A 27,100-nucleotide genomic window follows, 5' to 3' on the forward strand; every position below is an offset into this window, starting at 1 on the left:
TTTTGAATTAATAAAGACGTGGATGAGAGTTTCTGATGAGAGTATTGGTATCAGTACAACCAGAGAGAATGGAAGGATGTGGGTTTCCCAAGTTGCTGGCAGGCCTACCACAATATTTGGCACATAGTAGGTGCTCAGTAAAAGCTTAATGAAGGGCTGGCCCTGTAGCATAGGGAGTAAAGCCGCTGCCTATAGTGCTGGCATCCCATATTGGTGCCGGTTTGAGACCTGGCTGCTTCACTTCCAATCCAGCTCTCTGCTTTGGCCTGGGACAGCCGTAGAAGATGGCCCAAGTGTTTGGGCTCCTGCACCCACGTGGGAGACCTAGAAGTTGTTCCTGGCTCCTGGCTTTGGACTGGTGCAGCTTTGGATCAGCTCCTGGACATCTGGGGAGTGAACCAGAGGATATAACACCTCTTTCTCTCTCTGCCTCTGCCTCTCTGTAACTATCTTTCAAATAAATGAATCTTTAATAAAAAGCTCAATGAATTGCAGTGTGCATTGTTTTTCAGAGAATGCTGCATGTCCATATGGGCTTGGAGCTGTGTGTGTGTGTGTGTGTGTGCGTGCGTGTTTGTAGGAGGTGGTGATGAGGAGTGTGGTGGAAATTAGGTGAAAAAGACAGACTTGGGCCCTACTGTGTCTTATAGTTTGGATATGGTTTAAGGCTTCATATGATGACATTTTTTTTTTTGTCAGGCAGAGTTAGACAGTGAGAGAGAGAGAGAAAGGTCTTCCTTCCATTGGTTCACCCCCCAAATGGCTGTTACAGCCAGCACACTGCACTGATCCAAAGCCAGGAGCCAGGTGCTTCTCCTGGTCTCCCATGCGGGTGCAGGGCCCAAGCACTTGGGCCATCCTCCACTGCACTCCCTGGCCACAGCAGAGAGCTGGCCTGGAAGAGGAGCAACCGGGACAGAATCCGGCGCTCCGACTAGGACTAGAACCTGGGGTACCAGCACCGCAGGTGGAGGATTAGCCTGGTGAGCCGCGGCGCCGGCCTGTATTGTTCCTTTTAGTACATTGAGTTGTAATTTACAAATACATGAGTAATTTCGAAGTTCATAGAAAAATGAAACTAAAAGATAAATTTATTTTTCCATGAGGTTTTTTAAGTATCCTTGTAATGTAACTTCTCTGCACACATGAAAACCAATAGGGTGCCTTGGTAAGGGTAAGGAGACACGCTTGTGTAAGCAATGTGTGGGCCCGACTCTCCTAGAAGGGACACTGGAGTCGTCAGACACTTGTGCCTAGACCTGGAATTAGTGCAGGTGTGACAGCTTGCAATGCAGACCGACAAAGGTGTGCTGTGCCCCTGACTTAAATACCCTCAGGGCCTTCGTGCCTGTGACACGGATCTCAGCAGCAGCGAGCAACACTGGCCAACATTTTGGATGCCAAGACGTACACTTGTCTCTTGATGTACACTGTCATTGTATTCCTGGAAAATTTAATGTGTAGTCATACTTATGCAGCCTGGGACTGAGATGAGATGACACTAACCACCGTGTACAGACGTCCCCTCCTCCTGGGGCACTTGGGGCAGGTGGACCTGCACACCCTTCTGACCAGGAGCAACACAGAGAGGTAGCTTGCTTTTTCGAAAGACTTCTTGGGCAGAGACCTCAAGGACTGGATTGAGAAAACACTCTGGAAGAAAGTTCCAACAGTAGCACGTTGATCGTTTGAAATCCAGCCACACACATAGATTCACATTTTGCAAAGCCAAGGCCCATATGACAGATGTCCTTCGTCTTCTGAATGTTGTCTTTCCTTGAACAAAGTTTGAGGATATCACGAAGCCTATTAACTCTAATTCCTGTTGTTACCTCATTTATATTCTTTTTTAAAATGTTAAGGCAGAACATCAAGCAGGGACTCCAGAGATAGGTTATTGGAAAGAGGCATTCAAGGCCCTGAGTTACATTCTTAGGGTTGCTGCAGGGCCAGGTTCTAGTCCCGGTCGGGGTGCCGGATTCTGTCCCGGTTGCCCCTCTTCCAGGCCAGCTCTCTGCTGTGGCCAGGGAGTGCAGTGGAGGATGGCCCAAGTACTTGGGCCCTGCACCCTGGGGAGACCAGGATAAGCACCTGGCTCTTGCCATCGGATCAGCGCGGTGCGCTGGCCGCAGTGCACCGGCCGTGGCGGCCATTGGAGGGTGAACCAACAGCAAAGGAAGACCTTTCTCTCTGTCTCTCTCTGTCCATTCTGCCTGTCCAAAAAAAAAAAAAAAAACAAACTTGTGCAATTGCCATCCCCTCACGCCTCCTCTCACCCTCTGCTTGCCACTGACGTCCCTCCCTTCTCCTAGGCACAAAGCCGTGAGCCCTGACTTTGGGACCACTCAGGACAGAGGCCGGGGCAGCCAGGGAGGCAGCAGCTGTAACCTCTTGCAAGGCAGCTCCTCCTCCGCGCCTTCATTTCACAAACACATGGCTCGGCAGATCCCAGCAACATCGGCATCTGAGGAATGTATTTCAGGCCTCCTCCGTCTGCATTAAGTGTCGAGTATAAAGGGATTGGCCAGGGAGCCAGAGCCAGACACTGGAGGGAGTCCGTGATGCCCGCCTCGAAGTCCACACTTCCCTACAAAAGATCAGGTACCAACTAACTGGAGACAGCCACACAGTGCCCTATGGGCTTGCAACCTTTGGATGCGTTCCTGCTTCGTGTGGCTGGTTAGCCGGACGAGCGGGTGTTGGGTCACGTTGAACAGGCATCTCTGAGAAGAGGCAGATTCCTCGTGTGTGCTATTCTGTCCATAAGATCAAATGTGAGAGAAAAATACTCCAGTTTCCTGCCATCAGTGCCTGGGTTTCTCTTGCATCATGGCAAGGAGATTTTCTTCCAAGACCCAGAGAGAATGGCTCTGCCTTGACTACTGCTCAAAGTGAAATTCCCAAGGTCAAGTACATTCAGCAGAGTCTATCTGAGTGGAGCAAAATGAAAGCGATTTGTCAACCGAGCTTCCCCCAGAACCAGAGGTGCCTCTGTGAACTCCAACCACAGACGGCACTTCCGGATGGGTACAGGTGAGGCTTGGGTAGCAACCCAATTGGCTACAGCCTTGACAACCATCCGCTGCATTGGTGACGGCTCAGTTAACTGGCTCTGGGACCTCCTGCAGCCGACAAGCAGATCATTTACTGTGATTACCTTTTATATTGGCTTGGTCTGTTGAGCCTCCCAGGAATTTCCATTAGCACTACTGACTATGGAGAAGCACAGTTCCTTTTTAGCTGGCCAGACACCTTCCAAATAGATGCCACCTCGGCCCTCCCCTGTCCCTTGACTTTGGGCCTTGCTGCTAAGTCTCTCCCGATGCTCAGGTCCTTCACCCTGGGTTATCTTCCTAAGCAGTGGGGACAAGGGAGGGCCAGGCTCCTCCAACGGGAACCCATCTAGGCCTCTGCTGTACCTTGTTAAGAGGCGGATTCGATTGGGTAGGTGGGGAGAGAGCACGAGGCTCTGCTTCTCAGGCAAGCTCCTCGTTGGTGTTGTGCTGCTGGTCAGAGAACCACGCTCCCGAGCAGCTGGGAGTACAAGTGGAGTGACAGAGGGAAGATGGCCTGAGAGAGACACATGCCTCCTGGGAAAGAGCGAAGGCACCAGCGAGAGGTGAGGCTACGTCTGTGTAGGTGATGACGTATTTACGCATATGAATGTGTCAGGTGTGGGCACATAAACTGTCTATTTTATAAGTCATTCAGGGGCCAGTGTTGTGGCACAGTGGGTAAAGCCACCACCTACAATGCCAGCACCCCGTATGGATGCCGGTTCTAGTCTCTTCTGCTCCACTTCTGATCCAGCTCCCTGCTAATGGCCTGGGAAAAGATGGCCCAAATGTTTGGGCCCCTGCAGTGATGTGGGAAACCCGGAAGAAGCTCCTGGCTTCAGCCTGGCCCAGCCCCAGCCACTGTGGCCATCTGGGTAGTGAACCAGAGGATGAAAGATCTCTTTATCTTTGTCTCTCTCTCTCTCTCACTGTCACTTAATAGGTGCTTTGCTACAGTGTTCAGGAAAGAGGGTGGGAGCTGATTATGGATGTTTTATAGATGATGTTTAGCATTTGGTGTGATGTAGCTGAAAATGAGTGAATTCATGTAAAATGCTTTGTGTATGTAAGCACAATATGCTACTTGTTAATCCAGTTTTATGCTGGTTCTGGGATTCCAGGGTCCAGGATTAGAACGGAAAGGTATTCTGGGAGAAAGAAATCATTCAGAACTAGAAGAGCAATCCTGGGGATACTTGCCAGGAAGCAAGGCAAATAGAAAACCCACCTATTTCCATTTTCAAGTCTTCGCTCACACAAGCAGCACGTCAGGTTGAGGAGGGCCCGAGGGGTGAGGCCTGTCCACGAGTGTGCAGGACGGGCGTTTGCGGCTGCAGGGAGCCGTGGCTGCTTCCAACCTGGGCCACATGGGCTGTCTGAGACTCGTCACAACGAGAGAAAAAACGTGACGCTAGCCCCAAACCGATGAGACTCAGGAGCGGTCGGCGGGGGTTGAAGCAGACTGAGAAGGGCACCAGATGATAATGCCAAGGAAAAGGTTTTTCTTTGTCCAAAGTCAGATGAGTTACTCTTAGTTTTTTTTTTTTTTTTTTTTTTTTTTTTTTTTTTTTTTTAAGCAGGAGGTTAGTTTTACAAAAGCATATTGGAAGGGGGTTTTGTAGTACAACTATTTTTAACCGCTTTTTTACTATCTCACCCCATTTAAATGAAGAAGTCCTATTTTTCAGTGGAGTGATGGTCTCTAGTAAAAGCTGATGTAACTGACTTGATAAACTTTGTTTTATCAGCTGCTGGGAAAAGTTTCCTAGTTACTCCATAAACCATTCGTATACATAGGGACTTCACAAAGTTCATGGAAAAATACAGGTAAAAGGTAACTTTATTTTGGTATAAAACATTGTTGAAATTCATGCATAGGCTTGTCACATGTGCATTTTACCTGAACTTTTTGAAGAATTCTTATACACACAGATGTACGAATTTTTTTTGCATCAAAACAAACTTTTAATTCCATTTTCCACAAGGTTTCCAAAGGACCCTCATGTAAAGTACTACCATCCACCTAGTGGTAAAAAATGCAAATTGCCAGCAGTGCTGCTAAGTGAAGAGGCTCCCAAGTCCTGCAGTGGAGTTAGCTGGGCCAGTTCCAGCCCGGGGAACCACAGGGCCTCGTGTAGCCATGGAGGCTCTCATTCTATGGAAGGGTTGGGGGCCCCCAAGAAACACAGCGACTCAACTCTGAGGCCGGACTGGAGACACTGCTTGGAAAAAAAAATCTGTTCAGTGCCTTCCGAAGTCATGAATCTGTGTTAGACCTGTTTGTATTGGGGAGAAAATTCAGGACAGCTCTAATGAACATAGCTGTAGTCGGTAACATGTTAGGAGATACTATCTCCAGTCTGTGAACAGAATTAGTGGAGGGAATGGAACAAAAAAATTTTTTTTATGTATTTGAAAGGTAGAGTCACAGAGAGATGGAGACACAGAGAGCATCCATCTGCTGATTTACTCTCAAGATGGCTACAATGGCCAGGGCTGGACCAGGCTGAAGCCGGGAGCTTCTTCCAGTGTCCCACATGGGTACAGGGACCCAAGCACTTGGCCTGCCCTCCATGGCTTTCCCAGGTGCATTAGCAGGAACCTGGATAGGAAGTAGAGCAGCCTGGTCTTGAACTGGTACCCAAATGGGATGCCAGTATTGTAGGTGGGCTTAACCTGCTATGCCACCATGCTGGCCCCCTGAAAGAAATATTTAAAAGTTCTGCTACTACTGATAGAGCTTATCTTAATTAAAGTGAAAAAAAATAGTAAAATTGATGTTTAGGAGGCTTGCCAAGTGTTTGGCACCATTGAAGTGCTTCCTTGTTAGAGCGTATGGGGACATAGAGTGGAAACGCGACTGTGGGACTTGACCAAGCTTTCTGAGCCTTGGTTTCTTTGCCCTCACTTAATTTTAAATTACTAGTTTTTTTTTTTTTTAAGTTGAAAGACAGAGAGAGAGAAAGGCATGGATACACACAGAGCTCCTACCTGCTGGTTCACACCCCCACCCAGGTTTGCAAACGCCTGCCCCAGGCTGGGCTAAAACCTTCAGCCGGGAACTGCATCCAGGTCCCCCGTGTGCATGCAAGGGACCCAGCCGACCATTGCTGCCTCCTAGCATCTGCGCTGTTAGAAAGCTGCTGGAATCGGGAGTTGGCAATCAGATGCAGGCGCTTGGTGTGGGACACAGGTGGTCTTCACTGGTGTCTTAACCACTAGCCAAGCACCTGCCCCTCTTCATCTTCAAGATGGGTCAATAATCCGGAGCACTTTTTGTTAGGAGGGGAAACAACACCTGGTAAGCATCCGCAGAGTGGCCGCAGACCTGGGTGACGGAGCCAAGGAGAGGTCGTGTTTCCTTAGCTCTGTGTGTTTGTGAGCAGTGCGGCCCCCCCAGAAGCATGGTATTCCCCTGTACCACCTGGGCGCATGAGCTCAGCATTGAGTCAGAGGAAAGGAGGTCTCTCGCTGATTCACAGTGCCACTTCCTGAGGTCCCTTAGTCATCGAGGCTGGTCCAGACGAGGCTGCCCCTATGAGGAATGCCCTTGTTGGGTTTTGAGTCAAGTTCAATTATTTGCTGATAGTCTTGCCTGGATGGGGATGGTGTTTGTGTATTGGTTCACAGTGTGGCCAAGGTAACACATACGTTCTTCTGGTGTGTGTTTTGTTGGACAAAGTTATGAATAGCTGCAGGGTCCTGGAAACTGTCTTTCAGCTCAAGGGAACAGCGGAAGTCATAGTAGGTGGAGCAGCAGCTGAGTAACCCCAGGGCAGCCCCTGGGGAGCTGTTGCAGAACCACTGGGTTTGCCACCTGTGTGGCCAAGGCCATGGGACGCACAGCGTGGTTTCCAAACCCTGTCATTAAACATGAGCATCTCAGAGAGTGGCTGACACGTTCAAGGCTGTCAGCTGTCTGTGATTTGATGAACTAACATGTGAGCTTTGATTTATAATCTAAATGAAAAGAACCCACACGAGTTAGAAGTTTGGAAGTCAGAGTTAGAGAGAGTGAGGGAGGGAGCAAGGGAGGGAGAGGGATCTTCCATCCATTGGTTCCCTCTTCAAATGGCCGCAATGGCCAGAGCTGAGCTGATCTGAAGCCAGGAGCCAGGAGCTTCTTCCTGGTCTCCCACGTGGGTGTAGGGGCCCGAGGACTTGGGCCATCTTCCACTGCTTTCCAAGGCCATAGCAGAGAGCTGGATCAGAAGTAGAGCAGCCGGGACTCGAACTGGCACCCTTGTGAGATACTGGTGTTGCAGGCCAGAGCTTTAATCCACTGCACCATAGCGCCGGCCCCGAGGTTTTGTTCTCTTAAAAAGTGGTGCACAATACTGTCCCTGTACTTATTAAAGTGTAAAGGTGAAATGTTTGATGCATACCATCATCTCACATTATCCGTGGGGGGTTGGTTCCAGGAGGCCCCGTGGGTACCAGAATCGGTGGATGCCCAGGCCATTCTGTAAAGTGGTGTTGGGGCCCAGTGGGTTAAGTGTTGACCTGCAACACCGGTGTCTCATAGGAGTGTGTGTGTGCGAGTCTCAGCTGCTTCACTTCCCATCCAGCACCCTGAAAATGCACCTGGAAAAAGCAGAAGATGGTCCCAGTGCTTGGCCCCTGTCACCCACATGGGAGACCCCGACAGTTCCAGAATTCCACTTGGCCCAGCCATAGTCATTGTGGACATTTAGGGAGTGAACCAGTGGTGGGAGATAGCTCGCTCGCGCTCTCGCTCACTCGCTCGCTCGCTCGCTCTCTCCATCTCTCCATTTCTCTGTAACTGCCATTGGGGCCATCTGAGGAGTGAACCAGCAGATAGAAAAAAAATTTTTTTTTTTTTTTTGACAGGCAGAGTAGACAGAGAAAGAGAGACAGAGAGAAAGGTCTTCCTTTGCCGTTGGTTCACCCTCCAATGGCCGGTGTGCTGCGGCCGGCACACCGCGCTGATCCGAAGGCAGGAGCCAGGTACTTCTCCTGGTCTCGCATGGGGTGCAGGGCCCAAGCGCTTGGGCCATTCTCCACTGCATTCCTGGGCCACAGCAGAGAGCTGGCCTGGAAGAGGGGCAACTGGGACAGAATCCGGTGCCCCGACCGGGACTAGAACCCGGTGTGCCGGCGCCGCAAGGTGGAGGATTAGCCTAGTGAGCCGCGGTGCCGGCGAAAAAAATTTTTTTAAAAGTATTTATATATAGTCTGTGCTTATCCTCTTGTGTACTTTAAACCCTAACTAGATTATTACACCTAATAGAACATAAATGCAATGTAGACAGTTGTTCTTCTGTATTGTTTTGGGGGTAATAGTAAGCATAAAAGTGTGTGTACGTTCAGTCCAGGTATTTTGGTTCTTGGCTGAGTCTCTGGTTGTGGAGCCGTGAGTATGAAAGGCTCACGATAGAGTGTAAGGAAAACAGTCACCCACAGTTGGGCCACACGACCTAGTGCACTGAGCGAACTCCTCATCCCACCTGTGCCCTCCTCCTCTGAAGTGGCCCGGTTTGGATGACGGCTTACGTGTTCGCCCCATTATAGCATCCCTATGGCTGCTCCCACAAGGAACCACTGTGTACGCCGGTCAGCAGCTGGAGATAGCTTTTTGTAACAGGAGGGTCTTAGTGGGAGTGGGTGGAGCTGCCAGGGAATTTTTTTTTTAAGATTTATTTATTTGAAAGTCACAGTAACAGAAGGAAAGAGAAAGAGAGAAAGAGTTTTCATCCGCTGGTTCTCTCCTCAGATGGCCACATGGCCAGAGCTGTGTCAGTCCGAAGCCAGGAGTTTCATCTGGGTCTCCCACGTGGTTGCAGGGGCACAAGCACTTGGGCCACCTTCTGCTGCTTTCCCAGGCCATAGCAGAGAGCTGGATGGGAAGTGGAGCAGCTAGAACTTGAACCAGCGCCCATATGGGATGCTGGGACTACAGACAGTGGCTTTACCTGCTACACCACAGCGCCGGCCCCCAGGGAATTCTTAAACCAGGTTCACTTACTAAATTTTTGACTTAAGTGGATTTTTTAAAAAGACGTATGTATGTATTTGAAAAGCGTTCAAATGGGATGCCAACATCACAGCTGCTTAACCCGCTGTACCACAGTGCTGGCTCTGGATTTTTCCTTTTTATATGCAACCAGCATCTTGCCATGTCTTGTCAAAAGGTGAAAATAAGATGTGCATATGGTAGATGCAGTGCCTAGCTATAGAAAAGGCCATGAGATGCCTCCCCCTGCGCCTCCCTCCCTCCCTTCCTCCCTCCCTCCCCGGAGGTGATCATCTGCTGTGTCAGCCTGGTGATTTCCCTTCTTTGCACTGCATTCTCTGCTTGCGTCACCTCACAGGTCACAATGTAGAATCAATGGTTAAAAAACGCTTATTGGCCGGCACCGCAGCTCAATAGGCTAATCCTCTGCCTGCAGTAATGGCACCCCGGGTTCTAGTCCTGGTCGGGGCGCCGGATTCTGTCCCGGTTGCCCCTCTTCCTGTCCAGCTCTCTGCTGTGGCCCGGGAGTGCAGTGGAGGATGACCCAAGTGCTTGGGCCCTGCACCCGCATTGGGGACCAGGAGGAAGCACCAGGCTTCTGGCTTCGGATCAGCGTGGTGCGCTGGCCGCAGCGCCCATTGTGGGGTGAATCAACGGCAAAGGAAGACCTTTCTCTCTGTCTCTCTCACTGTCTACTCTTCCTGTCAAAAAAAAAAAAAAATGCTTATTAATATTATGACTGCTGTGTTCTTTGATAGCCTGCTTATTTTCACTTAGCAAGGATACAGAATGGTTCCTTAACCTCACTCGTAATAAACAGAGTCCCCCAGTAAATATGGAAATGTGTGCTTTCTGAGGGACCTCTATGCAGAGGTTGTTCTAAAGCAAATATTGCCAGGCTCGGGACGCCTAGCAAGGCAGCGTCGTCCCCCTGCTCGAGGCTGGTCCTTCCAGGTGCGTTTGGGGCCGTCTGGGTGTGTGGGAGGCAGTGGGTGGAACATTGACTCTGCTGTTTGTGGTGTACCTGTTCTCTCGCAGACAGAGAGCTTTAGTTTCCCTCTGGCTCCGCGCACTGGCACTCAGCTCACATTAAAAGAAAGCGAGGAGGAGAGGAGTGAACACCGAGACCTCTGCACGGCTGCGTGGACGGGGCAGAAGCGCCTTGGTCGCGGGCTCCCAGGTTCTCCTGTGGGAAGGAGGAGGCGGGGCTGGCGTCTCTGCAAACAGAAGACCCCGGGGAGAGGTGTTGGCAGCGTGGAGACGGCTTCTTGTCGCTTCTCGGTGACAAGGGCTGCTCGCCCGGCAGTCAAAACATCCCACTGGGGCGGAGGGCTGCTGACAACGCGGCCTGCCTTTCCTGTTGCTTTATTTAGCGTCGGCCGCTCCAGCTTGTTTGTCACAGCCAGACGCCAGGGAGATGCCTCCGTTATCCTCCAAAGCGTGGAAACTTGGGTTCACAGAACCCGCTTTTTGTAGTCTCCTCCAGGCCCTGTCTCTCCTGTCCCGGGTTCCGCCCTGACTGTCTGTTGTGCTGGAATTTGGGCCATGGTAACTCCAGTGCCCATCCCTTCTGGGCTCACTCCTATGTCTTCTTGGGCTCTTTTAAGTGGATTGAAATCCAATTCCTCTCTCCAGCCCCTGGCGGGGAGCTTGCAAAATAATAAACACTTGGATTCCCACCCCCCCACCCCCCAGTTACAGAGCTGTTCTGGCACCAAATACCTGTCAATAGGAGTTTACTCAGAGGGCCTTCTTGGCAAGCTGTTGAAAGTGAGAGATTTTTACCTCCCTGAAGACTAATAGGCTATAGGTCTGGGCACCATTCTTCAGGGACGGCACGTTAACTATTTATTTGAGAGGCAGTGAGACCAAGAGAGAACAGACAGGACATACAGAGCTCTCCCATCTACTGGTTCACTCCCCAGATAACTGTAAGAGCAAGAGCCTGGCCAGGCTAGAGTTGGGGTCTGGGAATATCATCCATGTCCCCCACGTGGGTGGCAGGAACCCAACCACCTGGGGCATCACCTGCTGTCTCCCAGGGTGTACATTTGCAGGAATCTGGGATTGGGAGTTGGGGCTGTGAATCGAACCCAGACACTCTGTTAGGGAATTCAGGAACCCCAAGTTGCCACTCAACTGTGAGGCTGCATGTCTGCCCCCAACACTTAACTCTTGACAATATTTTCTGTATGTTGATAATCTACATACATGCATAACATACATAGGCAGACATATAGCAAACAGGTCTTTTTAAGATTTTATTTATTTATTTGAGAGCTGGAGTTACAAACAGTGAGAGGGAGAGACAGAGAGAGAGGTTTTTCCATCTGCTTGTTCACTCCCCAAATGGCTGTAATGGCCAGAGCTGCGCCTATCCAAAGCCAGGAGCCAGGTGTCTCTTCCCGGTCTCCAACGTGGGTGCAGGGGCTCGAGCACTTGGGCCATCTTCTGCTGCTTTCCCAGGTGCATTAGCAGAGAGCTGGATCGGAAGTGGAGCAGCTGGGTCTTGAACTGGTACCCATATGGGATGCCAGCGCTTCAGGCCAGGGCTTTAACCCACTGTGCCACAGTGCCAGCCCCCACAATGGGCTATTGCTTAGCCTTAAAGGGAAAGGAAATCGTGACCCGTGCCACAGCATGCATGAACGTTGAACGTTATGCTAAGTAAAATACACATTTTGTCAGAAAAGGACAAATGCTGTATGAGTCAATGTATGTGACATGGCTCAGAGAGAAGTGAGTGTCTCCTCTCTCAGCTCTGTTTTGTCCTGGCCCAGTCCTGGCTGTTGTGGGCAGTTTGGGGAGTGAACCAGTGAATGGAAGATTTCTTTCTGTCTCTGTCTTTCAAATAGAAAGGAAAGACACACCCTACTAGAAAAAATACAGGTAAAATGGCAAACTTCATATGCCTATTTTTCCACAATAAGAAAAATGTAATGAAACCATTGCATTCGAAATGAGTGACTCGTAGAAAGAACATTAATTCATATATAATGACTTGGAATGTTAACTTCTGTTGAGTAAGTTTTTTATTTATTTATTTTTTATTTTTTTATTTTTTTTAATTTTTGACAGGCAGAGTGGACAGTGAGAGAGAGAGAGAGAGAGAGAGAAAGGTCTTCCTTTGCCGTTGGTTCACCCTCCAATGGCCGCCGCTGCAGCCGGTGCACCGCGCTGATCCGATGGCAGGAGCCAGGATCCAGGTGCTTTTCCTGGTCTCCCATGGGGTGCAGGGCCCAAGCACTTGGGCCATCCTCCACTGCACTCCCGGGCCACAGCAGAGAGCTGGCCTGGAAGAGGGGCAACCGGGACAGAATCCGGTGCCCCAACCGGGACTAGAACCCGGTGTGCCGGCGCCGCAAGGTGGAGGATTAGCCTATTGAGCCACGGCGCCGGCTCTGTTGAGTAAGTTTTTAAGAATTATTTTATTTATTTGAAAGAATAAAGGTCAAGCCAGAGAGAGAGGTCTTCTATTCCGCTGGTTCACTCCCCAAATGACCGCAACGGCCAGAGCCGAGCTGATCCGAAGCCAGGCGCTTCCTCCTGGGCTCCACGTGGGTGCAGGGGCCCAGAGACTTAGGCCATCTTTCACTGGCCCTCCCAGGCCCTAGCAGAGAGGTGGATTGGAAGAGGAGCAGCTGGGACTAGTACCAGCACCCAAATGGGATGCTGGCGCCGCCGGCGGAGGATTAACTTGCGCCATGGCGCCGGCCCCGCAAACAGGTCTAAATGATCAAACTGCATGTCTATTAGAAAAGTTATCTTTAGATAATACAGTGCCATGTGGTCTGATGCTGTTTTGATCGGCAGTGGACTGCAGATACGTGGGTAACGGTGCTCCTGTAACATGTATCCCCTTAGCCATCTGATTTGGTGCCAGTACATTCCATGTTGGTAGAATGATGAAATCACTTAGTGACGCGTTTCTTGGAGCATACTTGTGCTGTTAAGTGATGCCTGAGTGTATCGTACATATTTTTAATCACAGACTTTTATTGGTTTTAACCACACGAATGCAGCGCTTTGAAGAAGCTTTTCGAATTAGCGATCTGTATTTGTTATCTATTGCCACATCACAAATTGTCTCAAAACTTATCAGTTTAGTAAACAAATATTTAGAGTTCGGAAGACCAGGAAGCCAGGCAACTTTATAGAACGGTTTTGACTCAATCTCTTGGGTGGTTTCAGTCACGACGTTGACTGGGAGTGCGTTTCTGTTTAAACTTGAGCTCATTCTCCAGGCCCTTGGCTGGAGGCCTCGCCCTGTGCATAGGGCTGCTCGCAAGGTGGTGGTCAGCTTTGCTCAGAAGGAGAGATCCAAGAGAGAACAAGACAGAAACCACAGTGGTTTCCATAGTCCTAAGAGTCCGATGACGCCACTTCTGCCATATCCCGCTGGCCGCACAACCCCATTCCTGTGCACTGGAGGATGGGTCTCTGTGATGGTCTGAGTCAGAGGGAGCCATCCTTCGGGCCCTAATGAGTCACATTGCTTCCATGCAAAATGCATTCACCTCCTTAGGAGTTCCTCCAAAGACTCATTCCAGGAAAGCATCCACTCACAGTTAGAATATTGTCATCGAATCAGGCGTGGGTGCTGACCAGGCTGGCCGAGCACGGCTTCCTGTGTGCGTTTCCTTGAACACCATTCCTCTGTGTAAAGCCGTGGTCTGCATAGACAGGTTAACTACCCTCCCTTCCCCCAACTCCACACCCATTTAGCATGAAGTGTTGAGATTGCTGTGGGACGCTGCTCCAAGTCTTTGTGCTCAACCGTGGGGAGGATGGGAGGCACCTGGAATCCCCAGTAGCAGGAGGTGTGCTACAGCACGTTTGGCTCAGCTTTCCGGACTCTTGGTTGTGTGCGTGGAGTTAGTGTTCTTTCATGGAAATTTGCATGTGTGTACAGCTGAGTAATTTTCCCACCTGCTGCTTGTCTATAGAATTTTAAGAGTCCAATGGCCTCTTATTTTTTTTTTCTTCCTTCTGTGCTTTTCAATCAAAACTAATAGTGTTTCTGTTGATCTCTTTGTTAAAAAATTTAAGAGAACTTCAGTAACTCTTGCTGGTGTTTACCCCATTAGCTCAAAGAGGAGGCATAAATTTCTTTGAATGAAACTCCTCCTCTCTTATAAACTACGGGCTTTTCCTGAGGGACCGTGTTCTTCCTCTTGAAAGCCTCATTGTTCAATTGAATCAAAGTGCGACTCAAACCCTTAGAATCTTCAGAGGCAAGACGTGGGTCAGCAGCTCGGACACGGCCTGGGGCATCCGCATGGCACATGGGGGGCCAGGTTCAGGCCTCTGCCTGTGACCCAGCTTCCTTTACTGTGCACCCTGGTGGGCAGCAGGTGATGTCTCCAGTGCTTGGGTCCCTGCCTTCCACGTGGGAAACCCAAGTTGGGGTCTGGGCTCTTGGCTTCAGTTTTCATGTTTCTCTTTGAATCTTTGCTTTGAAGAAAATGTGGTTGGGGGGGGGGGAATTGCTTATAAACATCTTTACAGGGCCTTAATCTGAGCCGCAGGATCTTCCTGCAGTGCCTTGAGTCTGATTTTTACTTGTCAGATGCCAAAGTTTTGAGAGGGCTTACAACAAATTTCTATGTGAATGCACGAGTCACCTGTGACACCAGCATCCAGTGTCAGGGCTGGCTTGGTCCTGGCTCCTCTGCTTCCTAGCCACCTTCCTGCTAGTGAGCCTGGGAGCCACAGATGATGCCCCAAGTGCTTGGGCTCCTGCCACCCATGTGGGAGACCAGATGGCATTTCTGGCTCCCGGCCATTGCAGCCATTTGGTGAGTGAATTAGTGGGTGGAAGATCTCTCTCTCTCTCTCTCTCTCTCTCTCTCTCTCTGCATGTCAAATACACAAATAAGATCTTGAAAAATTTTGGCCTCATTTGTCATCTGGAAAGGCTGAGAATTTTCAAAACCATGCTTACTGGTTTTAACGGTTTCCTGGCTTAATCTGTTTAATCCCCCCCCCCCCCCCAAAAAAAAACCCTTTTATTTAAGGTATACAAACTTCAAGCTTCATGCATTTCAGAAATAAAACTTTAGGAACATAGTGATTTTAAAGATTTTTTTTTTATTTTTAGTTGAAAGGCAGAATTAGAGAGAAGGAGATACACAGAGAGAGAGATCTTCCTTCTCTTGATTCACTCCCCAAATAGTCATAACAGCCTGGGCTGGGCCAGGAGCCTGGGGCTTCATCCAGGTCTGCCACATGGGGCAGAGGCCCAGGCACTTGGGCCTTCCTCTGCTGCTCTTCCCAGGCAGTTAGCAGGGAGCTGGACTGAAAGTGGAGCACCTGGGTCTCGAACAGGTGCCTACGTGGCAGGCACAGAGGCTTTCGTGCTACACCACAAGGCTGGCCTCTTGACAGTCTTGGATGCAACAAGAGCAAAGAGGCACAAATAAACCAGGTGGTGCTTGAACACCTGCTGGAAGCACCTTCAGCAAGACCACTCAGTTTGTGGCGTAGTCTCCACGCATCTGCAACTTTCTGTGACTATGTAATAAGGGTCTCCTTTCTTCCAGTCTCCAGTAGCCTTTAAATATTCACAAACAGCCCAAGCCCACAATTGTATTAGCCGTGTCGTCAATGCACTGTAATACTTCCCTAACACACTGCTCAAAATCCTTAAGGCTTTTCCAGTGTCCAGTTAGAAAGCAACAGCCACGTTTTAGGTTTTTCTTAGGGCACCCCACTTGAAAGTACCAGAATCTTTAAGACGATTTTTCCAGATGAAGGTCTTTACTCCACTTGATTCTCTATTCCGTTTTGGGAAATGGAGATGCAGAGAGTTACTGAGGTGCCCCGGCCAGCGTGTAGAAGGACCAGGAAGCATAGTGAAGAATGCCTGGCTCAGAAGTGCTCGCTCTCCGGGTGCTGCCGTGCCAACTCTGGCAACAGCGAACAGAATTCCCTAACAAACTGGAGTTGCTGAAGAGTCGCAGGGATGATAAACCAAGCCATGCTAGGTGGCACAAGTTAGTTCATTGTTCTGCATAGTGTACAGATGAACCTGAGTCTTTAGGTGTGGAAGAAGTGGAGGCTTTAAATTAGAATTATAGCTAAGAATTGTTGGGAGTCAGGGTTCCTATGAGGCCCAGGGGACTCCCAACTATTTCATCTTCTCCACTGAAGAATGCACACGACCCCTCATTCACCGATGTGTGGACAGGTGTCAGAGGCAGCTTGTGGGGCTATCTCCACAACCCCACATTCTCTGCGCTGCGAGCTCTTTGTGGGTAAAGAGGGAAATGGGAGGTTTCTCGGAGCAACACTGCCACGACAGAAGGAGGCGAGACATGTCGGGCTTGGCCGTGCCTGGTATGCGGTGAGCTTTGCAAAAATGCCTGCAGGCGGCCAGCTCCCCCGGGGGACAGGACGTGTCTCAGCTGCGGGCTCTGTGAATTCCTCCAGGCCCTGCTCTGGGCTGGATGTCCCGAGGAAGACTGAAAGGGGTGCCATGGGAGGCTGCAGAGGTCTGGCCTCCTATCTAGCCATCGCTGCGGGTTTGAAAGAGGCTCATTCTCAGCCTCTAATGCCCCTTTGGCTCCAGCCAGGAGCCCACGCTTCATTAAAAGCTGCGAGCTGTGCCGATTCGTCTGGGGCTTTGAGTTAAAAGGTGAAAAAAGCCTTCGGAAGAAACTATTGGTGCCACCCGGGCTCGGGCTGGTGCTTGCCCCCAGCCTCGTGGCGAGACAGCAGTGCCCGCTCACCCACTCTGCTCCAGACGGGGCTGCTCTCGAGGCCAGGCCCTTGGTCTTGCCCCGGGGGCTTGGAATGTGGCTCTCGCTTCATGCCCAACCCTCCTGGGGCTCCCCAGCCAGCCTCACACTCTCACAGGTTTATTCCTGGTGGCAACGGATCTCCCAAGGTAGGAAAGTATGAGTTGGGAGCTCTGCGGTCACTTGACGGAACAATGTTTTAATACATGAGATGTTAGAGTGGAACTTTCTATGCTTTCCAAACGGTGTGTGTATTTTGATTTTTAATGCGCTCCTGAACAAGTCTGTCGGCCAGCACGAGCCAAATCTGGTTAAGAAGGGCTCCCGGGCCTGGCACCGGCCCCTTGAGCAAGCACTTGGAGCCATTTATCCAGCGCTGGCCGGCTCGGCTCTGGGCTCGGAGGCTGCCGGCTTCCCCCCAGACCTGCCGCATCGTGGAACACATCCTCTCCGAGAGCCGAGCGTGCCAGGGCGAGAGCAGGTCGCACGGCGGGCGGCTGCAAGGCAGCTTCGTGAGTGGGCGCCGGGTGAGGTTGCGAGGCTGCGTCCAGTAGCTGTAGCTCAGCCTCCAAGGTGGGCCAGAGACTGCGGGCTGGAGGAGAGCCGTTTTGCCATTTGGCTGAGCCTGGTTGCCAGAGAATCCCCAGGCGCACAGACACTTTGGCCTGGTGTGTCAGTTACAGTCTGGAAGGAGCCACGTTGATGGGATGCCACATTTGGGGTGCAGCCCTGGAAACCATCAGGAACGACACCCGCTGAGGAGCAAGGAGCTTAAGTGTCCTCTGACCACCCAGCTTGCCTTTTGCTTTGATTTTTTCTTAAAGGGATAGACTCGACAAGAGAGATGCAGAATTGCAGCCGAGTATGGGAACTGGCTTGGTGTCACCGAGCGGGGCTCAAGCGTGTGATGTATGCCTGTTGCTAGGTCCTGGAAGTGAGGTTAGGGTCTGTGCCCCAGCATTGACATATGGGATGCGAGGTCATTTCCTGTCGTTTTGCTCTGAAGGGCATAGGAATCCGTTTGGTGCCCTGCTTCTTAACACCCCCTGGGGACTACAGAAACTCTCTTGACACACAGTGGAGGAGTGGATTACCCACTGCGTAACTCAACACCTGCCTGGTAGTTTCTGTTGGATTTCTTTTTCCTCCCAGGAAATTGACACAAAATTGTTTGACTCTGAGTTTGCCCTGCTTGGATAAGATAAGGTAGGGTGGGTGGTACCTCTGAGTACTGACAGATCAACCAGGGGTTGGAGGCTTCCCTCTGAGTGCAAGCCAGTTTCTGTCCTCTTGCCATTCTGTTTCTCTCTTGTCCTGTTTGTTGAATTCAGTCTCTTTGTTTGCCTTGCTGTGGTCTTCCCCGACCCTGCTTTTATGGACGTAGGCCCTTAGGAAGAATCAGTACAGTGCTTTGATAACTATTTCTAGAATTGGAATTAGAATTCAGAGAGGGGATCCTCTGGTTCACTCCCAAGTAGCCACAACAGCCATTGTGGGGCAGATTTGAAGCCAAGAACCTGAGAGGTCTCCCACGCAGGTGCAGGGGCCCAAGCACTTGGGCCATCTTCTTCTGCTTTCCTAGGTCATGGCAGAGAGCTGAACTGGAAGAGGAGTAGCCGGGACTCGAACCGGGATGCCAGCACTGTGGGCTGTAGCTTTACCTACTATACCACAGAGCCGGCCCCGCCACCACTCTTGAGCTTGTGGAAGTCACGAGCAGGTTTCTGGCTGGTACACAGCCCCGCTCTCTGGGTGGAGGTGTCGCTAATCAGGCTGCCCTGGGTAATGCAATCTGCAGAGCATCCGCAGGAAATGTTTCCTGCTTTCTCTCCCTCCCAGAGGAGCCATGCGGTGCTGCTGCATGCCACAGCCTAAACGTATCAAATGAGAAAGCCGTGGGCACATCCACGAGCGCTCTTGAACTTCAAGCGTGGAGTGCCAGGTCATTCATTCTGCAGTCGTGTGGTTTGATGCTCGGGGCGGCTTCTCTCTCCCATTGGAATTTGTGGAGCTATCTTGTGCAGCTCAGGGTTGTGTTGGTTCAGGGTAGAAAATAAGCAATTGGCCTTTGCCAAGGTACAAGGCACAGATGATGCCCCGCGGGAATCAGCCTGGGGTATGATGGAGGCAGCAGCAGTGAGCTGAGCAAGAGAAGAGGCTGGGCTCGGGAGGAGCTGAGAGGGGGAGGGGAGCTGTGTTGTCTCCTCCTCTGCATGGCTTCTCACACACACTGAGTATAGCTCTGAGCTCCTGCCCCGTGCGCTCACCTGCCTGCCCTGCCATCGCAGAAAGCCACGTCCACACCAAGGCTAAAAGCAGCTTCCTTCCCAGGGGGTCATGGGGTAGAGGAAACCTCTTGACTTCAAAAGCAAATGACTTGTAGACTTCGATGCATGCTGGTGTGTGATGAGTGTGTGTGGGTTCAAGGGCAGGCGTCTACAGGGCCCCTCAAATAGACCAGGGGATCATCTACCCAGTCGGTCCTAGGCCAGCCTATTCAAAGAGTTGGATGCATTTGCTTTTTCAGTGTGATAGAAAGACACACTATCAGTTGCTAAGTTTCCCGCGATTTAACACACAGGAAACTGAGAAACAGCTTAGAGAGACTGGGAGACAGGAGACCATCACTATTTATTTTTATTCATTTAAAAAAGGTTTACTTATTTGAAAGAGTTAAAGAATGAGGGTGCATGTTTGAGACAGATCTTCCATCTGCTGGTTCACTCTCCAAATGGCCCCAACAACCGGGGCTGGACCAAGCCAAAGTCAGGAGCCAGGAGCTTTGTTGAGTCTCCCATGTGGGTGCAAGGGTCCAAACACTTGAACCATCTTTTCCTTTTAACAGGGAGGTGGATTAGAAGTGCAGTAGCCAGGACACGAACTGGCGCCCACATGGGATCCTGTCATCCTAGATGGTGGGTTACTCAGTATGCCAGAGTGCCGACCCCCATCATTGTTTTTAAGCTGATTTCTCTGCTTTGTCTCCTTGACACATACTTGTTGATTTCCAGGGAGTGGATACCTTAGACTGGCTTAGATTAAGGTTTGTAGTAATATATTGGCAAATTAATAGTAAGTAGTAATTGGCAAAACCCCCTGTTTACACACTTCTATGGTTATCAGAATTTCAAATGACTTCTTTCTCTATGGTCAGGCAATAATCATACATTTCTTCTTCAACCTATATATATTTTGAGAATTTATGTCTATATTAGATATCAGTATCTGATATAAATTGATACCTAAAACGTTTAAGAAGTTATTATGGATGCAAATGAATGGTTCAACATGTATGTTTTTATAAATTGAAAACCAGTACACAGAAGTCTTTCAAATGTTTTCCTGCTAGAGGTTACGTTGTCAGCTTTCAGTTTTCCAGTGTTATGGTATATTGTGCTGTTTTTAAGTGTCACATTTTACTTGATGCAGTCCTGTTATTTATTATTTTAAGAAGCTGAAGCCCAAATCAATTATGTCTCCAGAATAAAAACTCCCTTTTTCAGTTGAAACGAAAAGGCAGTCTGGCACGCAGCCTCCAGTGCAGACAGTTCTGAGCTGTGCAGGATGCAGTAAGCAGCTGCCCTGTGGCAGTGCAGCTTCTTCTGCAAGACTAGCTGGTTCTTGCTCAAAGCGTTTCAGTCCAGTGGAGTAGGAGCACAGCAGCGTTGGACTGTGGGTTTCAGTCCAGCGGAGTAGGAGCACAGCAGCGTTGGACTGTGGCCGTAACAGAACAAAGAGGGGGAAATTCTGAAACAATAAAAGGTAGAGCTGCAAAAATGTTCAGAAGGATTCCCTGAATTATTAACTAAGAGATGGCATTATTTGAAGATGTGAGAATCAAAGGACAATGCTTATAGTCAATGCGTACTTACCTCCTCAGTAGGCTGCAAACTTAGAGTCATAAGAAACTTCTTTTTAGGAGCTGGAATATTTATGTAAAAATTCATGTATGACTCAAAGATGGCATATATTGCTTTTTAAAAAGATAATATCTACAAAGTAGCAAATTATATTTTATTAGCTTTTTACTATTATACATTTTCATGTTACTTTTTGAACGTGAATTTTTTATGAATATTATTTGCTACTGCTTCATTGTAGAATGAGATTGTGTATTTAGTCTTTACATTATATAAATTATTTTTATTGGAGATTATTTCATAAACGTTACATTTGCATTTATTCCATCTTTAGTTTCACTGACATGAAATTATTGAAATTGAAAACCCTAGAGTTAAGTCAAAATAAGTCCAAATTTAGTATTGTGTTTTGTCAATACAATCAATAGCTTTCTGCTTATATCAGAAATATAGTGATTTTAATTTTTTTAAAAGTTTTTTTATTGGAAAGTCAGAGTTCCACAGAGAGAGGAGAGGCAGAGAGAGAGAGAGGTCTTCCATCCGATGATTCACTCCCCAATTGGCCACAACGGCCGGAGCTGCGCAGATCGGAAGCCAGGAGCCAGGAGCTTCTTCCAGGTCTCCCATGCGGGTGCAGGGGCCCAAGGACGTGGGCCGCCATCTTATGCTGTCTCAGGCCACAGCAGAGAGCTGGATCAGAAGTGGAGCAGCCGGGACTAGAACTGGCGCCCATATGGGATGCTGGTGCTTCAGGCCAGGGCGTTAACCCGCTGCGCCACAGTGCTGGCCCCTAATTTTAATTTTGAAAAAGGCTTTGAATTCCAACATTATTTCATGCATAACTCAAAATGTGAATGCTTAAAAGATCAGTTTAAAGAGCTATCTGTCAGTGCAGTGTGTTCTAAGAGCTTTTAATAATCACAATGTTTTAAATAGGGAAACTGAGCTCAGGGGTACAGCTAAAATTGTAACAATTTACAGTTGCTAGCTCAAAATCTGATTAGTTTTTCAAGACATTAATCTAACTCCAGTGGATTGAGAAAGTTAGTTCATATTTTCATCGAAGTATTATCTATAAGTAGTTCACAAGGTAAAAAAAATCTAAATGTAAATGACTTGTTAGAGATGACAGTGCTTGCTCGCTTCCATCTCTCCTGCTGTCCTGGCCCTGGGAAGCAGTGGTTTTGGTGCTGGCCCTGAAATTCAACCCTGTGATTTATCAGTGTGATGCATTACATACTGGCTCCCTCCTCTCCAAGCTTCAGTTTCTGTTCTAACACTGGGACTTCGCATGGTTGTGAGTAGTTAGTAAATGTTTTCCTGCTAGTCCATGGCTTTCCGAGGGATTCACCCCCGCCTCTCGCAGTGCTGCACGGCCAGAGTCTCTCTGGGCAAACATCGCTGGTGGGGAGACCCCTGCCTCCCGGGTGGAGCTTGGAGAAGGGGGAGTTCTCGATCACGCAGAGCAGGGTGGGACCAGGACAAGCCTCTTCTGTTCAGTGCCACGGCCTCAATCCCCAGCAGGTGCCTGGAATTCTGGAGTTTTGCAGGGTTTATTTCTTGAACCCATAGCTCCCCTCTGCTTTCCACACCCCTCCATTCCAGTCTGAGGGTTTACTTTTCTCTTCAGCAAAGCAATTTATAATTCTACTCACACTTAACATTAAAAATGTTTATTTTATGAGGGAGGCAGGGAGAGAGAGAGAGAGAGAGAGACAGAGACAGACACCTTGTTCCCAAATTCCAACAACAACAACCAGGAGTGGGCCATGCTGCAGACAAGAGCCCAGAATTCCATCTGGGTCTGCCTATGCTATGGGTGGCAGGTGCCCAAGCACTTGAGTTGTCATTGGCTGCCTCGCAGGGTACATTAGCAAGAAGCTGGATTGGAAGTGGAGTAATGGGGACTTGAACTGGTGCCCCTATAGGATGAACTGAGAGCGTAACCGGTTGGACCACAACACCCATTCCAACCCTCACTGTTTGGATTCAGGGCAGTAGGTAGTTTTAGGGTCATCAAAAGTGGAGCGTATTGTTTGCGCTTCTCCTTTTCTTTGGTTTGAGAGGACTTTCGAGAAGGGATTGGAAATGACTTTACTCTTCCAACTCGGAACTGGATGCCTTTTCAAGACTTTATAGAAGGCTTCTGGCCCCAGCCTGTGGTGTGATGGTCCAAGTGACCTTTGACCCCTAGGGATTCAGAGACGCATTCAGGAGCGGATTCAGTCAGGGCGCCCCGGTAGCAAACAAAGAAAGCAACTGTGGTTAAGTTCATTAAGCTCACCAAATCCAAGGACAAACCAAGCATCCAGGTCTCAGAGAGGGCAGACGCCGGGCAGTTCCAAGGAACCTAATGGGCAGTTTCTTCACTGGGCTATTTTGAAAGGATCGCATCCCAGCTCATTCCTATTCTTTGGTCATTTTGCGAAAGAGCCAAATTCCGAGGAGAGAAAATCTGATTGTCCAAACTGGGATCACACATCTGTTGCTTGAGCATTCTTAGCCAAAAGAAAGGGGAAAGGATGTTGGCAGGCAAAGCAAAGCCAACAAATAAATAGATGTCCACCCAGGTGATAATTTTATAGGGTTGGAGAGGTTAATGGAGGCTGGCGGTTGCCTTTTTGAGATCTTTCAAGCAAAATTCTCCTTGGGAAGAGCCAGTGCTCCTGGAAGGTTCCTTTTCTGTTACAACGTGCCTGGCTGAAGCAGGCTGTACACGTTAGGGGAAGACGGCATACTTACCACCAAAAACTGGCCTGAATTCTCTTAGGTAGGACTGTCTTGAAATGGGTCCTGTAGCATATTTTGGGCTATAATTCTTTGGATTGGAATTAGGAAATCTGTCTGGGAAGAAAGTCCTTTTTTTTGCCCCCCTACTGCAGTTGAAATAATTTCTTTCGGCTGGCGCCATGGCTCAATAGGCTAATCCTCCGCCTGCGGCGCTGGCACAATGGGTTCTAATCCCAGTCGTTCCTCTTCCAGTCCAGCTCTCTGCTGTGGCCCGGGAAGGCAGTGGAGGATGGCCCAAGTGCTTGGACCCTGCACCCGCATGGGAGACCAGGAGGAAGCACCTGGCTCCTGGCTTCAGATCAGCACGGTGCACTGGCTGCAGCGGCCACTGGGGGGGTGAACCAACGGAAAAAGGAAGACCTTTCTCTCTGTCTCTCTCACTGTCCACTCTACCTGTCAAAAAAAAAAAAAAAAGTTTCTTTCTAGGAAGAGTCCCTGAGATAATCCCACCGTTTTCAATGGGTGACAAGTTGAGTTCTTTGCTCCAGGTCCCTGGGAGGGCTCAGGGCTGAACATCTTGCGGGGCCGTCAGCAGACGGATTCACGACCCAGAGCTTTGGGAGTCAGCTCTTGAGCTTTGGAAAGAAGGAAGAACAATCGAGCGTGTTTTCCCAAGTCCTCTTTGCAAATCGAAGAGTAATCCTAGTAGCCAAGCACCCATCTAAAATAACATCCATATTTCAGTCTCAAGGGGCAAACCGGTCTTGAAAGCTTATGAGTTGTCAGCGCAATTAAACCAAGACTCTGGCACAGCGCAAAGACAGTTCCCAGAAAGGCCCCAAAGAAGACTGATGTCAAACAGATAGAATAGTGTCAGATTTCTCAAGAAAAGGAAAATTACAGTAATATTTGTGAGGGGAATCGGTACACATCCAATGTTTTCCTAAAGTCGCCAGTTCTCAGGCTTCTTGCATGAGAGTGCTTCTGAATAAATAATGTGGAGTTAGTGTGAATTTTTTGGTGTTTGGAAAATTTATTAGCAAAATTAACCTCAGGAACATGGCCCTCTTCTGGAGGGCCTTTTCAATATTTTTTCTGGAGGGGGGTGTCGGAATGCAAGAGGAGTGTAACAGGGAACACATCCGTCCACACACCAGGCCTGGTTGCTAAACCTTCCCCATCACACGTTGCAGTCCTTTGCAGTTGCAATACAAATAGAAATACCGCATTGGAAAAGCTGCCGTAGCTAGGGCCTAGGGGTTGTCAGATACGCGGACCGTGTTCACTGTTCTCGCGAGACTTGGCATTTAGCAGACCTGTGTGGCACATCACGTATCTTAGCTAGCTCGCGTGCGCTGCATGGTCTCATCAGTTTCTGGAAGAGGAAGCTGATTAAGCGAGGAAATAAGATTTTGAATCTAAGGGAAGACGGAACAAGGCAGTCAGTACAAAGACTGGATGTTGTTGTCTCCGCAGGATCTGAACGTGGGACCCTACGCTTTGCTTTGAAGAACAGAAAGTGCTGGAGGGGAACGAGGCCTGGTGGAAGGCGTTTATTCTCTGCCTGGATTTTGAAGGACGGTGCCACCCAGAGGGGGGTGGTCAATCTTGCTAGCAGACTGGCCTCTAAGGGAGGGGCTCGCACCTTGTCCTGAGCTCTAAGCCAGGGGTACGTCCCATTCTGAACAAATCCGCGATGCCAGGATGAAATCTGACAAGTCTTAGGTAAAACACCAGCAGCTGAATTTGCAGCCCAGTGCCACGCAGCTTTTGTGGTTCCCGCGCTGCTGTTGAGTTCGGCGAATGTTCGGTGAACACCTCCAGGATTTTACTAACCCCGGTGTTCACGTCGGTGTTTCTAGAATACTTTTAACAACGAACGTCTTGTGAAACACGGCAGGCAGGTTATTAGTCCCTTTCAAGTGCCATTTAATGCAATGCTTCATGACAGGAAGTGAGCAAGATAATAAAAACCTTTACTGCTTAAAACCACACTTAATATTTTTACGGCCCAGTTGGCCTGACATAACATTCTCTGAGTCATCACTTCAAAGGGAGGTCCTGGGGACTTCAAGGCGGAACAGCAGCCTCTCAGCCATTGTAGAAGGCCCCAGCAAACCGGAGCTGTCCTGGCAGGATCTTTCAAGCAAGAAGCAATGCATCAGACGGACTCTGGGACGTGTCCTTGTGTCCCGGGGTCTGGAAAGGCATGGCACCAGGTGCACTTATTTTAAAGCTTTTAATCGTGTTTCTGACAATGCAGTTTTTGTACATGGTGCTGAAGAGGTCAGGAAGCCTTCCGCGATTCCATTTGTTTGGAGATTACATAATTCTGCCAAGTTGGTTAAGTTAAAGATTTAACTTGGAGTCGTTTGCAAGGTATGAGTTGAGAAGAGAAACAATTTGTAATGGACCTGCCATTGCCTTAGTCTTTGGACAATAGCCAGGACAGCCTTAGCACCTCTTTTAAACCAAAATAAGAGCAAAGAAGGGAGCATAGAAATTGCTTTGGGTAGTATGTGTGAGAGCACTTCACTAAGTTCATGGAAAACGGAATGAAAAGATATATTTATTTTGGTGCAAAAAGTTGAAATCCATGCGTACGAAACGATCTTTACAAAGCTCCCAGAGAATGACTATTATGAAAAAAACTGTACATGGATTTCAAAAAATTTTTGCAACAAAATAAACGTATCTTTTAGTTCCATTTTTCCATGCACTTTTTTAAAAAGTATTCTCTCGTAGGGTGTTCTAACATCACTGCCATTGTCATAACAAAAATTCTATACGGTCTTTTTTCTTAGAGAGCTCCAGTGCTTAGAAGCCCCATTGCCTACATTGATGTTCTTAATGTTACAAGTTCTTCACAGTTAGGAATGTTTTCTATCTATCTTACCATTTCCACTTCTCTTTAAGATTCAAAGGAAACATCCACTCATCACTTAAAAATCTCTTATGGGAAGGAGACACTGTTCTCTGAAGGGAGGAGAGAACATCCACTTTGCTTATGGCCGTGTCCAAATACAGATGGAGTCTATGGTCACAGAAGGCTTCCACAGCCTTGGCAGCCCATGGCAAGAGCCTCGGATGATCACTGACGTCATAAAAAAGTGTTAACTGTCAAAGGAACAACAGCAGTCACTGTGCACTTGCTCCCCATGTAGGACCTCTGTCCTTAATGAATTGTAATAAGAGAATCGACTGCAAATTCTCTCCCCAAACTGTATTCTGTATGTTGTGTGTGGGTGTGGGTGCAAATTGTTGAAGTCTATGCTTAGCATGGAGTTGGTCCTCTGTATATAAAGTCATACTAAAAATGAACCATAATGAAGAAGGAGAAGGGATGGGAGCTGGAGGGGTGGTGGGGAGTATGGGGGAAAGAACCACTATATTCCTAAAGTTGTATCTATGAAAAAATGCATTTATTAAAGAAAAATTAAAAATCTTGTGGATGTCCCATGCACCAGGCATGCTTCTAAACACAAGAGTTTGAGCAGGGTGCGAAGGGACTCCCTGCCTCATGGAGCTGTTTTCCAGGGATGGAGGTCTTACGGGGTAATAGACCTGTTGTCTTCCTCATGACCTTCTGGAACCTTCCAAGTTCCTCAGTGGAAGCTGCTTATTAAACCAAATGGCTATCATCCGGCTTTCATTCCCTCTAGCCCACATTTCAGTCTCTTTGCCCTTCCTAGTGGGTACATTTCCCCTTGTTTTTCATTCTTTACAAAGAGCAAAGAAAGT

At 48.8% G+C, this 27,100-nt stretch overlaps 1 long non-coding RNA gene across 2 annotated transcripts; it reads left to right on the top strand.

Moving 5' to 3' along the window:
- The first annotated feature begins 2,066 nt into the window (after window positions 1-2,066).
- On the top strand, window positions 2,067-26,727 carry LOC149124760 (uncharacterized). Of its 2 annotated transcripts, none has more exons than XR_016213025.1 (3): window positions 2,067-3,619; window positions 24,836-25,738; window positions 26,276-26,727. It is a non-coding gene; the product is annotated as an uncharacterized LOC149124760 (long non-coding RNA). The 2 variants fall into 2 exon arrangements; XR_016213026.1 differs by having other exon boundaries at window positions 24,836-25,578.
- Window positions 26,728-27,100: the final 373 nt, after the last annotated feature.

This window comes from Oryctolagus cuniculus, chromosome 9, assembly GCF_051225735.1.
Source record: "Oryctolagus cuniculus isolate XC-2025 breed Fujian yellow rabbit chromosome 9, ASM5122573v1, whole genome shotgun sequence".
Classification (NCBI taxonomy): domain Eukaryota; kingdom Metazoa; phylum Chordata; class Mammalia; order Lagomorpha; family Leporidae; genus Oryctolagus; species Oryctolagus cuniculus.